This window comes from Amblyomma maculatum, chromosome 8 (assembly GCF_055883805.1).
Source record: "Amblyomma maculatum isolate TAMU_Amacu chromosome 8, ASM5588380v1, whole genome shotgun sequence".
NCBI lineage: Eukaryota > Metazoa > Arthropoda > Arachnida > Ixodida > Ixodidae > Amblyomma > Amblyomma maculatum.
This window is the reverse complement of record NC_139351.1, coordinates 37,949,517-37,962,523: the sequence shown is the minus strand read 5'-3', so window position 1 is coordinate 37,962,523 and position 13,007 is coordinate 37,949,517. Positions and strand designations below refer to the sequence as shown.

The window sequence follows — 13,007 nt, the reverse complement described above, 5'->3', positions numbered from 1 at the left end:
AGCTGGCCTAGCAACAAATATGTGGTATGAGTAGCTGGACAGCACGTGCACAGAGGGCAGAAAGAGAGTAACATGCAGCATTTGCATAGTCGTCATGCATCATCGCCGACACTGTTTCTTGAATAAGAACATATTTTTCTGTTAGACAGATCGATGGCAAACTGATGCAGGTTCTTCCTTGCAATCTGTTGTGGCATGCCTATAAGGTCTGTACTTTTTTGTTTTCTAATGCCCAAAAGTATGTAGAGAACAAGCACGTATTTGCCCTGAAGGCAGTAGTGCAGCAGGTAATCCCCATTAAAAATGTAGCATTCTCTCATGTCTTGTGCTCACGTATTTTCTGCTGGTCCCACCAGGTCCAACATGAGGGCAACTGCAGTGACCAATTTGAATTAGGATGACAGTGATGAATTTAGCAGGTGTGACAGCAGCGAAAGTGATAGGCTCTAATCTTTCAACACATCATGTTCTGTCTTTCTTTTTATTCCGTTCTCTAGCATAGTCAAGCACCTTGCAATTTTGTACAATTAAATGTTCCTTGCTAACAAACACGGCTCAATGAATGTGGGCAGATTATACAATAAGCATAGTGTTGCAAGTTCTACTTCAACAGCTGCTGAGGCTTTGTAACATTTATCAGAAAAATGTAACTTTTCAGCTAGCAAAATTCTGCACTGTGAGCATGCTTGGGTTTCCCAGCTGTGGTTGAGGTCTTTCCTCGCTTGGAGTGAAACTATTTGAGTTATACAGCCGAGCCCACTTGTAATGACTGCAGTGATTATGACTGCTCACTTATAGACAACATGGAGCTACTATCTAAATATATATTAGGGCTACGTCACAGCATCTCAGATAAAACTGACCATGGCAGCACCACTTAGTTATAACTAGAGTCCGAGTACTTAATATGTGCTGTTTAGGTGCTAAAATAGTTAAAATTACATTTTAGGCAAGGAATGGAGAAAATGGCCACTACATTCGAATCTGAATATTTCGTATTACTGCTTATATCGAATGCTCACAAAATCCCCTTGAAAATCCCATGCAAAATTAGAGCACTAGTGTCTATGTTTCTCAAACTCCTGTTCAGCGGAACATACGATATATCAGACTACGTGCCGTGCCCCTGTAAAATGGCTCTCACCTAATGGTGCCCCCACAATGATTTCTCTCATGCTGAGCCAGGTCAGCTGCGCAGCCTCCAGCGTCTGCTGACAACACTAACATCAGAAAGCTACCTGGGGAGGTGCGCGTCACGTCCGCCTTTGGTCTTGTTTTCAATGTGGTACTAGTGCTAGTGTCATGTGGGAAGCTTGCATTACATGGTACGTAGGGTACTATGTGGTGAAGCCAGGCAGAGAAATCAACTGTCATCATCATCATCAGCCTGACTATACCCACTGCAGGGCGAAGGCCTCTCCCATATTTCTCCACTTAACCCGGTTCTGTGCTAGCTGCATCCACTTGACCCCTGCAAACTTCTTAACCTCATCCGCCCACCTAGCTTTCTGCCGCCCCCTGCCACCAAATGCCATAACACCAAGGTGTGTTATGGCATTTGTATTATCCCAGTAGCGGAGTTAGACCTCATATGATCAGCGACGGTTATTCTCGAGGCACCATCCTCAGCAGCTTTAGTATGAGCCTTCACCCCAACACCGCCTATGCCATGCGGCACGAGATACAGCTTCAAGGTGTGAGCTCCAATGTATCAATCTGTGTCTGCTAAATGTTTGGAGTTCACGGAGTGGCACGTAGAGTTATGCCCAGTGCATTCTTTTTTTTTGATGTCGGGCGCGCACGTGCACTTTCCGTGTGCACTGCCAGTATGCCGGCAGAGATTCTGTTTCTGCAGGAACCACGTCCTTAGCCTGGGTGCATCATAATCACGCTCCTGGATTATAGAGGAGCTCATTCGTTGGCATGTTCTAGTATATACCTGGCTACATCAAGATACTCAGAAATAACACCCCCTAGTTACAAAATATTTCACAAAGACCGAGATGGACGTCGCAGCAGTATTGCAATGATCATTAGAGAATACCTACCTGTGTTGCGACTCCCTTATATTACTGGTGTCGAATGTGTTTTAGGTAACTTATCTTTTCAGGAGTGCAAACTGATAATTGATGTTTTACCATTTTCCTAACTGTAGCAATACATTTTGCAACAAACTCGAGAATTTCCTATGCATATGCAGAAATCACCCATGCTGTTTACTGATGACTGGAGATCTTAATTTCCCATCTATAGGTTGGAGTGGTAACTTTCCAACCGCTCTTTCTAGTTCCTCCAAAACGTTTGTTGATCTAGTACTACTTCATGGTCTGAATCAACTAGTGGAGAAACCCAGCCGGGTTCAAAACAGTATCAGCTTAATCCTTTTTTCCCACCAATAATGGAATCCTTCTTTGAAAACCATTTGTCGAAGTAGTCGATGGAATCTCAGACCACAAAATGGTATGTTTAAAATTGCGCATGAACTCTTTCCACAAACCACCTGAAAAAGCTCGATTGGTTTTAGTGTTCACGCAGTCTAGCAACGTTAAAATCCTTGACACACTAGGAAGCTCATGTTCTGTCTGTCTTTTATTGTGATTCAAACAAACACAGTGCTGACCATTTGTGGTGTTTCATCAAGAACGTGGTTCCAACATGCATTAAAACTTACATTCTCTTACTGCGCTTGAAAAGAAAACTATAGGAAATCAGAAGACAGCACTAACGACACACCTCCCCATTTACCTCGGTAAAGCTGTACAACTTTTGGCTAACCCTGCGCGACAAATCAAAAAAGTAAAAAATTGCTACCAAAGCGTATCCTCAAAATATTTCTTCTATCGCCCCCAGCTAAATTTTGGCGAAATATTGGACCAGTGAAGAAAACCGTACCTAGTCTCTGTACGAATTGAAGTAGCAGTGAAAGATAAAAGAGAAATTACTGTAACACTGAATCATTATTATTTACCAAAGATAACGATGTAATGCCAAGTGTTGCTTGCGTTGACAACATTCCAACTGATTTTTGCGTTTGTGAGGAAGCCGTTTTTTCTTTGTTGCTTAAACTCGACATGAAGAAGTCACTGGGAATCGACACAATATTGAATGCTTCTCTTGTTCGTTACGCAGAATGGCGCAAAAAATTTATCGCCTTGATTTTCAAGAAATTGGAGTATGCTGAACTCCCATGGGACTGAAAATATGCAAAAATCATTCCTGTACCGAAGGTGGATAATCATTCACTCCTGTTGTCGTACAGGCTGATTTCGCTGTTTTGCGCATGCGCCAACCTGCTTGAGCATATTATATCTAAACACATTCCAGCTTTCATCGAAGAGCACCACACTGTCACCGACAAGCAACACGACTTCTGCCAAGAATTATCAACTGTAACGCAGCTAGACGAAACAGTCCACGACCTTGTATCTGCCCTTTACACTGAAAGCCAAATTGACATCATATTCAACAGAAGGGAAAGTTGGCGAGTTGTAGCATTGGTGTTGCAAGTAGCGCAAGTCCTGTCTTATCTTGTCTGTGTGTTGTCTGTGTTGCGCTTAAATTCTTGACAGCTATGCACCAACTTGCCCCGCTAAGTGTCCTACTAATGTAGGTTGTTCATGGTAAATTGGTGGGTGCTGATTAACACACAGACAAAGAGAAAAAAACACGGAACTGGTGCCTTTTTCACAACTGATTTATTGGGAAGAAAACGAAGCTTATTTAAGATTGAACACATCCAGCAAAAAAACACACGAAACAGAGATCAAAACTTTCGAAGATAGCCAATTTCCCTCTTTGATAACGAGAGCGAAGGCTTACTGACACAGTTACTGCACGAGGCGATATGGAATGCTTTCATCACCTCTCTAAACCTTTGTTGCGAATGCCTATTCAACACCTGTGTCGTGTCAAAGATAGGTTGGCAATTATTGCATTCACCCCGAAGATTTGTCGTTATTGTGTTCTTTAAGGCGAATATTCAAACAACGCCCAGTTTGTCCTATGTATGCAAGCCCGCAGAGAAAAGGAATTTTATAGACCACACCAGTTACACAGCATACAAACTTCCTTCTATGCTTCACTTTACAAGAAGGGGAAAATGGGCCAACATTTTTCGTCTTTCTTTCCACAATTGGGCAAAGTTTGCCTAAACAAAGGTTTAGAGAGGTGATGGAAGCATTTCATATCGCCTCGTGCGGTAACTGTGTCAGTAAGCCTTCGCTCTCGTTATCGAAGAGGGAAATAGGCTATCTTCGAAAGCTTTGATATCTGTTTCATGTGTTTTTTTGTTGGATGTGTTCTTTCTTAAATAAGCTTCGTTTTCTTCCCAATAAATCAGTTGAGAAAAAGGTGCCAGTCCCGTGTTTTCTTCTCTTTGTGTGTTAATCAGCACCCACCAAACCACCATGAACAACCTACAACTCGCCCAACTTTCCCTTCTGTTGAGCTACATTTCTAGTACAAAGGGCTCTTTTATGTGTGGTAATTTTGACCCTACTAAGCCTGGGATCACATCTTTGTTGATAGCCATTTTTACGTGTAAGGCCAGAGTGGCTTCTTGGTACGTGAAGCTGGGCACCTGCCCGCCCGACTTTCAAGTGATGTTCGGATTACAGCAGCCTTCCACGGGGCACGCAAGAAGGATGTGCCGCTTGATGTCATCCGAGTGGTGACACCAAGTACGTTTCTTGAAGGATCACCTCCGCATCACTTGCTCTTCTACTCAGCCCGCCTTTAGACGACGCAGCCTTTTCTAAGAATGGTGCACCACCACCGAGGAGACAACTGAATTCGTCGGGAATACGGTACGTCCAATGCTTTCTACTAAAAAGAAGAGATCTGCTCCGATAGGAAGTTTCGTGAACGTCGGACAAACAGCTATCCCAGAGGTGCACCAGCTCGCGCTGTGGTTAGGGCCCAAGTTCAGCTTCCAGCCATCTCCCACGCCTACCGAGAAAGTCGTCATGGCCAGGTCGATTGCCCAGCTCACGTCACAACACAAGAATACGGGTCTCACTGCGTCTTTGAATGCATAGATGTGTTGGTGCGAACTTCAGGAGACAGAAGAAGGCGCGACAAAGTGGAGCCCGTAGCAAAATGGCTAGTGCAAAACGACCTAAAGATCCTCGTGTCGGACAAGGAAGGCATCTTCACCATCTTGCCGAATGGCACATATAACATCAAAGCCTCGAAGCCATTCAGAACTTCAGGGAAGTGAGCGTTCAGGCCACTAAGGTTAAACAAGGAGCTCTTGAAATCCTTCTTGACATGAATCTCCAAAGGTTGCACGTGTCGGTGAATTCTGCCAAATTAGATCGACTACAAGTGTTCTTTTCCGCTAAAATGCACAAGCCTGGTTCGGGCTATTGTGTCAGAGCGTGGAACCTGGCAGAACCATGTGTCAATGTTTTTGCAGAAGCATCTTTCCAAGCTAGTTCATGTGGATCCCTTCGGTGTTCCTAATTCGGATTCAATAGTCACCTTTCTGAGAAGCCACAACTCCTGCACGTCATACGCCTTCAGCATAGATATTGAAGACATGTACTACTCGTTGCCACATGACTGGCTGTTGTCGTCTGTGAAGTCATGTATCGCGGAGGAAAATGATGAAATGAACTTTGTGAACTAATCAAGTGTTTCAGCAGCAGCGTTTCTGGAACTCTTGACTGCGTATCTCCGCTCCATAATTGTAGGGTGGGAAGACAAGATTTATCTTCAGAGGTCTGGCATTTGCATTGGCTCTCCTGTAGCATTTGTTTTAAGCAATATATATTTGGGCCAAGTGGATCGCATGCCTAATCACAGGTTGGAAGGGTTACACAACGGAATGTTTTGCTATGTTGATGATTTGTTGATTTTCGTTGATAGAACGGGTTTTAATAACCATATGGTGAACATCTAGAAAACCTTCAAAGAATGTGGTTCCGGCCTTAATTTCACTTTAGAGGTTCCACATGATAACCAGTTACAATTCCTGGACCTCAAGTTGCGCTTCAATCCCACGCATATTTGCTGGCAGTATTGGCCTGGATCGAATAAGCCACTTCTTAACTATAGCTCTATTTAATGGTAAACCTAGAGTACAGCTTTGTGTCTTGTTTTTATATTGTTCCAGGCCGAACCCTTTTCTTTTTCGTTTTGAGCTGTGTCACAAGCTGCCTCACCTATACAGTGGAAGTTGCGGGAGCGAAACTCGCGGGCTTCGCTGCTCCTCTGAGCAGGATTCGGCAAGCCGATGGGGCAGCTACCGCGTGTCTTTGACGCGGGCACTGCATAGACAGCCGAGAGCATAAAAACGCATACAGCAACACGCCTGCGCCAGTGCGCTCGTACAAGCCTTCGTTTGTACTCGCATTGCCTACGTTGCCCCTTACCTTCGCCTCACGCGAACAGATTGGGAGCGACTGGATGCATCACTACGCAAGGCATACAAGACAGCATTGGGTCTACCCATGTCCACTTCCACCACCAAACTGATGAGCCTCGGAATCTCCAACACAGTCGATGAGCTGATTGAAGTGACTCTAACTTCCCAATATGAGCGCCTCTCGCTGACACATGCGGGCCGTGCAGTACTCAGCCAGGTAGGAATCACCCCTCTGAGGGCGACTTCTACGTATATGGACCTCACGTTTGGGCGCCCGTCTCGGCTGCGGGAGGTGGTCGGTTCGAAACCCGCCGCCGGACACCCACCGGTAAAATTGGGTACAAGCGTCCCCCGGCCTGGCGCCCGACTCTTTCAGGGGTGTGCGTTTGGAAGAGGCTCTGCTAACCCTGCTGTTGTGCTCCCTCGGGGGCTTAGTTTCGAACAACCACCGGTAAAAAATGGGTACAAGCGGTGGCCTTGTGGTAGAGCATCCGCCTCGCATTCGGGAGGTACCGGGTTTGATCCCTGGTGCCGCCGGTTGCCCACCGGTTTTTAAATGGGTACAAGCTTTCCTCCGGCCTGGTGCTCGGCCCTTCTGGGGTGAAATGCTTGGGAAAAGGGGTCACGGCCCAAATAGTTGCGCCGATGTGGCAGTGATTCGTTCCGCCATCGGACAACAGTAAGTCCGCCTTGCGCGGCAACAGCCCTTTTTTTTTTTTTTTTTTTTTTTTTTTTTGTTCAAAACTAAGCCCCCCAGGGAGTACAACAGCAGGGTTAGCAGAGCCTCTTCCAAACGCACACCCCTGAAAGAGCTGGGCGCCAGGCCGGGGGACGCTTGTACCCAATTTTACCGGTGGGTGTCCGGCGGCGGGTTTCGAACTGACCACCTCCCCATTTGTTCTTCCCCACCCGCTACCCAGATAAATGCCCCACCTGCCGACAACACCGACCTACACTATATCATTCTGTTTGGGCCTGCCCAAAGCCACCCGGCGGCATTCCACCTGTACCTCACCCCACCCTCTCATCTTGGGAAGATGCCTTGCCCTGCACGGAGCTGGCCGAACAACGCCGGCTAATCGAGCGGGCCGAGAGGATTGCCGTGGCCCATGGGCTTATGGACTGATTTGTATTTATTCTTTCTGAGACCGTTTTATTCGCAACAACCCGCAAGACCAGCGACAGCTGTTCTGGCGGGCCTGCAGGATTGAGGCGGCACATGGAGCCCTGGACTGAGGGCTCCACTCAGGAAGAAAAGGAAGTTTATATAATAAATGTTTTTCCTCCTCCTCCTCCTCACGCCTGAGCAGAGACTCGGTCTTCGTATACCTTCGCTTCCCAAACGTATGCATCCAGAGTATCATACAGAGCACAGAGCCGATCGATCCCGGCAACTCCACAAACGTTTTACCGGTCGCCCCGACGTTACATACACAGATGCCTCCCACCACCCCTTTCGCCCTGCAATGGTTGCAGTTGCATTGGCACCGCACCGAAACTGGCACAACGCCTGCAGCGTCCTCAACGCTGCAACTGTTACTACCGCGGAAGAGGTTGCCATCGCGTTAGCTCTGACTGACCCCTCCACCAAAGTAGTCGTTAGCGATTCTCAGCAGGCAATTCGTAACTTCGATGCAGGTCGTATACCCTGACAGGCGCACACTATCCTCCGATCTCTCCCCTTACCGTCTACACCTCGTCTTCTCATATGGGCCCCAGCCCATGAGGCGCTCAGCGGGAACACACAGGCGCATGCTCTAGCCCAAGAACTCAGCTACCGGGCGGAGCATTCTCCTCAGCCTGCCGCTTCCTCTGACACTCTCCAAGGCGCTCATTTACGCCTTGTTACATACACGGGCATCCTCCAGCATTATCGGCTCGAACGGTGTCTATAGCCCCCTGTACACCAGGAACTATCCCGGTGCGAGGCCGTTCATTGGCGCAAAATACAAACGAGAACCTTTCCAAACCCATGGCTAGATAGCAAAATTTTCCCAAATCTTATTGCACCTACGTGCAAACACTGCTCACAACCGGCCACATTCATTACATGGTGTGGACATGTACACGACACAACGCAGACAATTCAGCTACAGTGGATACGTGGGAGTCCCTCCTGCGTACCACCGAGCTCGCCCAACAGCGCCAGCTCATTTTGCGCGCATTGGAGGCCGCAGAGTCCCAAGGGATCCCTGCTGACCTTCTCTAAGCAGTGCAACCAGTCTTTCGGCTGGTTCCCCTTCTTTGGGAGTAAATAAAGAGCTTATCATCATCATCATCTGGGAAGATTCAGACTTCCGGGCCACTCTCGCAGCCGCTCCAGGAAAGCGTATTGTTTCCTCGGGCCCGCGATCGACGCATCATTCTCCTCACCTGTACGGCCGCCGCTACTGATCAACTCAGCCTTCGACGCCTCAACTAACAAGAAAGCCGTGAGAATTCCTTTTGCCACTGACTGTTTAATCGAACATTTTCATTTTTGTTAACCTTTACCTGACTTAGTAATATTTTACGCTGTGTTTTCTAGGTGACTTTTGCCCATACTTATTATATCTATAATACTTGCTTTGTTATCTTTATAGTCTTCTTTTTATAGCAGCGTTTTGTTCATTGTCGGGTTTTTTTCCTGTTGTCAATTAGTTAGTCATCTTTGTCAATATCTTGTCATGGCATATTATTTTTTTCATTGTACTCTATTATTATGCAGTGTAATTTGGACTACTATTTATAAACATTCAATCGTTTGTGAAAGAAAGTGACCTATTTGAACTTATTCCTCAATCACACATTGGCACACATACTTCACGGGTTGACCGGCCTAACTTTTAAATGTGTTCTCAAACCTCATAGAGGGACGACGGGTAACTGTAAAGAGGATCCCGCGCCTCTTTTGACCTAAAGGCGGGGGTTTGTGACAAGCTCATTTGTAGACACCTGTCATTCTGTAGTTAATTTTCACTAGAAATTTTGTTGCTGCAAAAACTCTACTTGGTTCTGTATATTCATTGTTTTTGCTTTCTCTGCACGATTGTATTATTTTTTTCCTTCATCTGTGTAGCTATTTTGCTGTGGGTTATTCTACGCTCTTTTCTACCCTCTGTATTATTTGTCTGCCTACTCGTGCTGAAGACTTTGCATAAGGTTGGCAGTACATGTCAACTAAAGAAATAGATAAATAAATCTAATTATTGATATATTGAACTATTTTGAGATCCCTTTCGAGTCCTACATATCCAGGATTGACTATGTAAACCTTATCAAAGTTGCCCTTTATATAACATGCAAACATCTACACGCAGTATCTGCCACAAAATTAAAGAAATGGGAGGGACTATTTGGGATATTACGAAGTCATGAAGCTTAGAAGCAGTTTCTCAAGGCTGCCCACAACATTCCACACATGCTTCAGCAGAGCAAACGAGCATTCTGCCAAGAGAAGTCTTTAGAAATAGTGTGCCAGTCCTTTCAAAATGCATTTCAGGGGCCTGAAAGCAAGCAAATAATTGCAAACAGTGCAATCGAAAACCTTTTAAGACTTCATAAAAGATGAAATATTGGCACCATGATTGGCCTTTCATGCTGCAAAGGTAAAAAAGTAAAGACAAGTTATAAACGTATTAGCAGGAGGTAATATCTATGAGGTCAAAGCATTCACTTGTACTGAAGCTGAGCTTATTTACTGGAGGCATGCACGATGCTTCAGCAATAATAATTATGTTGCCATTTATGTAAACATTGTTTTGTTGTTAGTGGCTTCAAGTGTCTGTAGCCAGGTCACCTTCTTATAATGCTTGCCATTAGAATGTTCAGGACATCCGGAATACCTGATGCATGAAAACGTAGACATAAATTCCAACTTTATGCATAATGTGCAGGTAAAAATAATTGTTCTGTATAGGCCTACATACAGGTACAGGGTCGTCCACTTCTAGCTAGAACACGGTCACTGCTTTTAAAGCAACATTGTATCTGACGCAGGCAGATATCGATGCAAAGCGATGCAAGCACACAGAGACACGGATGTGCTGCTTCACATGGCCAGCCACTTTAGATTACTGCGTGGCCGGGTCGGATGCAATGACACCTTGAAAGCAGTGACCGTGTTCTAGCTAGAAGTGGACAAGGCTGTACATCCACTGAGGCCCACGGTAAATAAAAGCTGTTCGTCTAGAAGTTAGTCTAAAAACCCTAAAAGCAGTAGCACACAAGTTTCATATCCAACATAACAGGCTCCTAGTTATGTCCCTTCTCAAGCAGAACAGGATTGTAAGCTGAAAAAAAAAAAAACAATGCTCGATATCGACGAATGTTATAGAAGGGTGCTTGTACTTTGAAGCGTCTTTACTGTTTTCAGTATCCTAGAATTTTCAACAGCAAGTACTTCTAAACACTGCTTGAGCACTGGAAACATTGTTTTTGCCTGAGACGGACTGCAACTTGGCACAAATCTTTTTGGCAACTGCTCTGCGAGGAAGAACAATAATTCATTGCTGTACATTCTCAATTAGTGCAATGCTGGTTGTGAGAATTACACTTCCGACATTTCATTTTTCTTATAGTCCTCGCAAGAAAAGTGAATTTGTTGTGTAAATATGCCAAGTCTTTTTGGAGCTTGAACTGATGGAGGGCAGTTTGAGGGCAGTCCTTGTGACTAAAGCACTCTCGGCACCTCATTTAAGTCAGAAAAAAAGGTGGCAGTTGTAGCGTTTGAAGGCTTCTAGCCACGTTCCCCAACGTATGATCATGGGCTTCAGTGCAATAGGCACTTGTGGCAACTGCTCTTTAAACAAGCACATGCAAGAAGCCACTTTCAGAAATACACCCTTAACTGAAGCAATAGTCTTGAGGTAACAGCGCGGAACACAGGACGGGAGCACAAGATTAGAGGACGACACAACAAGCACTCGTTGTGTCGTTCTCTAATCTTGTGCTCCCGTCCTGTGTTCCGCGCTGTTACCTCAAGATGCATAACCAACATGCCCAAGCTGCTATTCTAGCTATTGAAGCAATGGTACACCCTTATATGTTTTTTGAGTTCTTCACAAGCATGGTGAAGCCCATAAGCTGGGCAGGTGGCATGGATCATTGCTTTGTCCATATTTGTTGCTGCATTGTAAGGGAAGCCCCTGCCCTCTTTTCTACCGTGTTCATCTTTTCCACACTCATTTACCATGAATAAAAGGAGCCAAACCCTGCTATCTTACACACCATTCGGTTAGAGTGCTTTCGGGGATTGGTTGATAATGTAGACTGTAGTTTCCTGTTTGTCCACTTCAAAAGGTTAGAGCGTACATGGAAATGCGTTGTCTTACCAACTTCAAACTTTTCTGCTAGGAATTCAATGACTAACAAACTGTCAACTCGCATCTGTTTCATCCATGAAGACCCAAAAGCAGGAGTTGCCGAGCTCATCTCGTATCTTTTCAAAAGTTTCTTTATATATAGGCTGGAGGCAGGTTTCTTTGCATTGTAGATTTGGATGGTATGGTCTATTGCAATACTTCTGTAGTAACTGTTTAATTGCTAGGTTTTTCTTTTTTTTTCTTCTGCGCAATGTGTGCAGCTGTTAAGGCCTCACATAGGTCAGCATGCAAAGCAATCAGTTGTTCTTAAACACTTCAGCAAGAATGATTTCGTTGAAGGCTTCGGATGCTGGATGATTGCCTCGTGTCCTGCAGTTTTTGTGCTGGTCCAGATGATGCTTCTTTTCGCAAAGAATCAGTGACAATGACTCGGACATCTGCTTCATAGGATTTAAAAAATTAATGTAATAGCAGATTAAACTAGTCTATCTGAGCATTTACGGTAATGGAGTACGAGGGCATTACGCAAATTTTAAAAACATGGGCAGTTTCTTTGTATCAGCGGCACATGATGAAATAAACGATGCTGAAAGGCTGCCATGGCAAGCTTCACAATTTCAGGTAACTGCAATGATTCCAACAAAACATGCCTGTTACACACTTACCTAGTTTTCGCACAGTTGGCAGAAGGCAGTTTCAGCATGCTTTAGTAGTACTCCACTGCCAAATTAATGCATTTTTGGAGACTTTTCACCTTGTCATGGCTGGCAAGCCCAGTTGAGATATCTTGCAAAGTATTAAAATGACAAGGCATGCTGTATTATATACTACTACTCCTGCTTTTTTTAGTAGCGGTTTTATGGGACTTCTCACAATCTGGTGAAAAACGAGGGAACCAGTTGGTTAGAAGGATCCGGTGCGGGAATGATGACAGAAGAGTAGTCTTTGTGCAAGCATGTTAAATATTCCTTATATGAGGGCAAAAATGTGTGGTCATATGCATGCACGACTGAGTGAAAACATTCAGGCATGGCCTAATGCCATTTGTCATTGCCGACAAGTGTCATTTGATGTGGATAACATGTTGCCGGAGCACAAAGAAAGATGATAAAAGTGGCTTATCAAGATACTTTGTTGGGCGAGTTGGTACACATTCATTATTTATTTAAACAGCGCGAACGCGAAGACAAAGGACAAGATAAAAGAAAGCCACAGTACAAGTGCTGACTCACAACTATGCCTAAGCCTTTACTCCAAGGCCCAGATAAAAACAAACATGACGAAAACGAAACAATCACGTGAAACAACCCCTGGGTTCACCTGCTGCACAAAAAGTC

At 45.0% G+C, this 13,007-nt stretch overlaps 1 protein-coding gene across 2 annotated transcripts in view; it reads left to right on the top strand.

Annotated features, from left to right (window-relative positions):
* The window catches only part of LOC146181007 (uncharacterized), a 174,756-nt gene that overhangs the window by 32,840 nt on the left and 128,909 nt on the right, over positions 1 to 13,007 (top strand). The window lies entirely within an intron of this gene.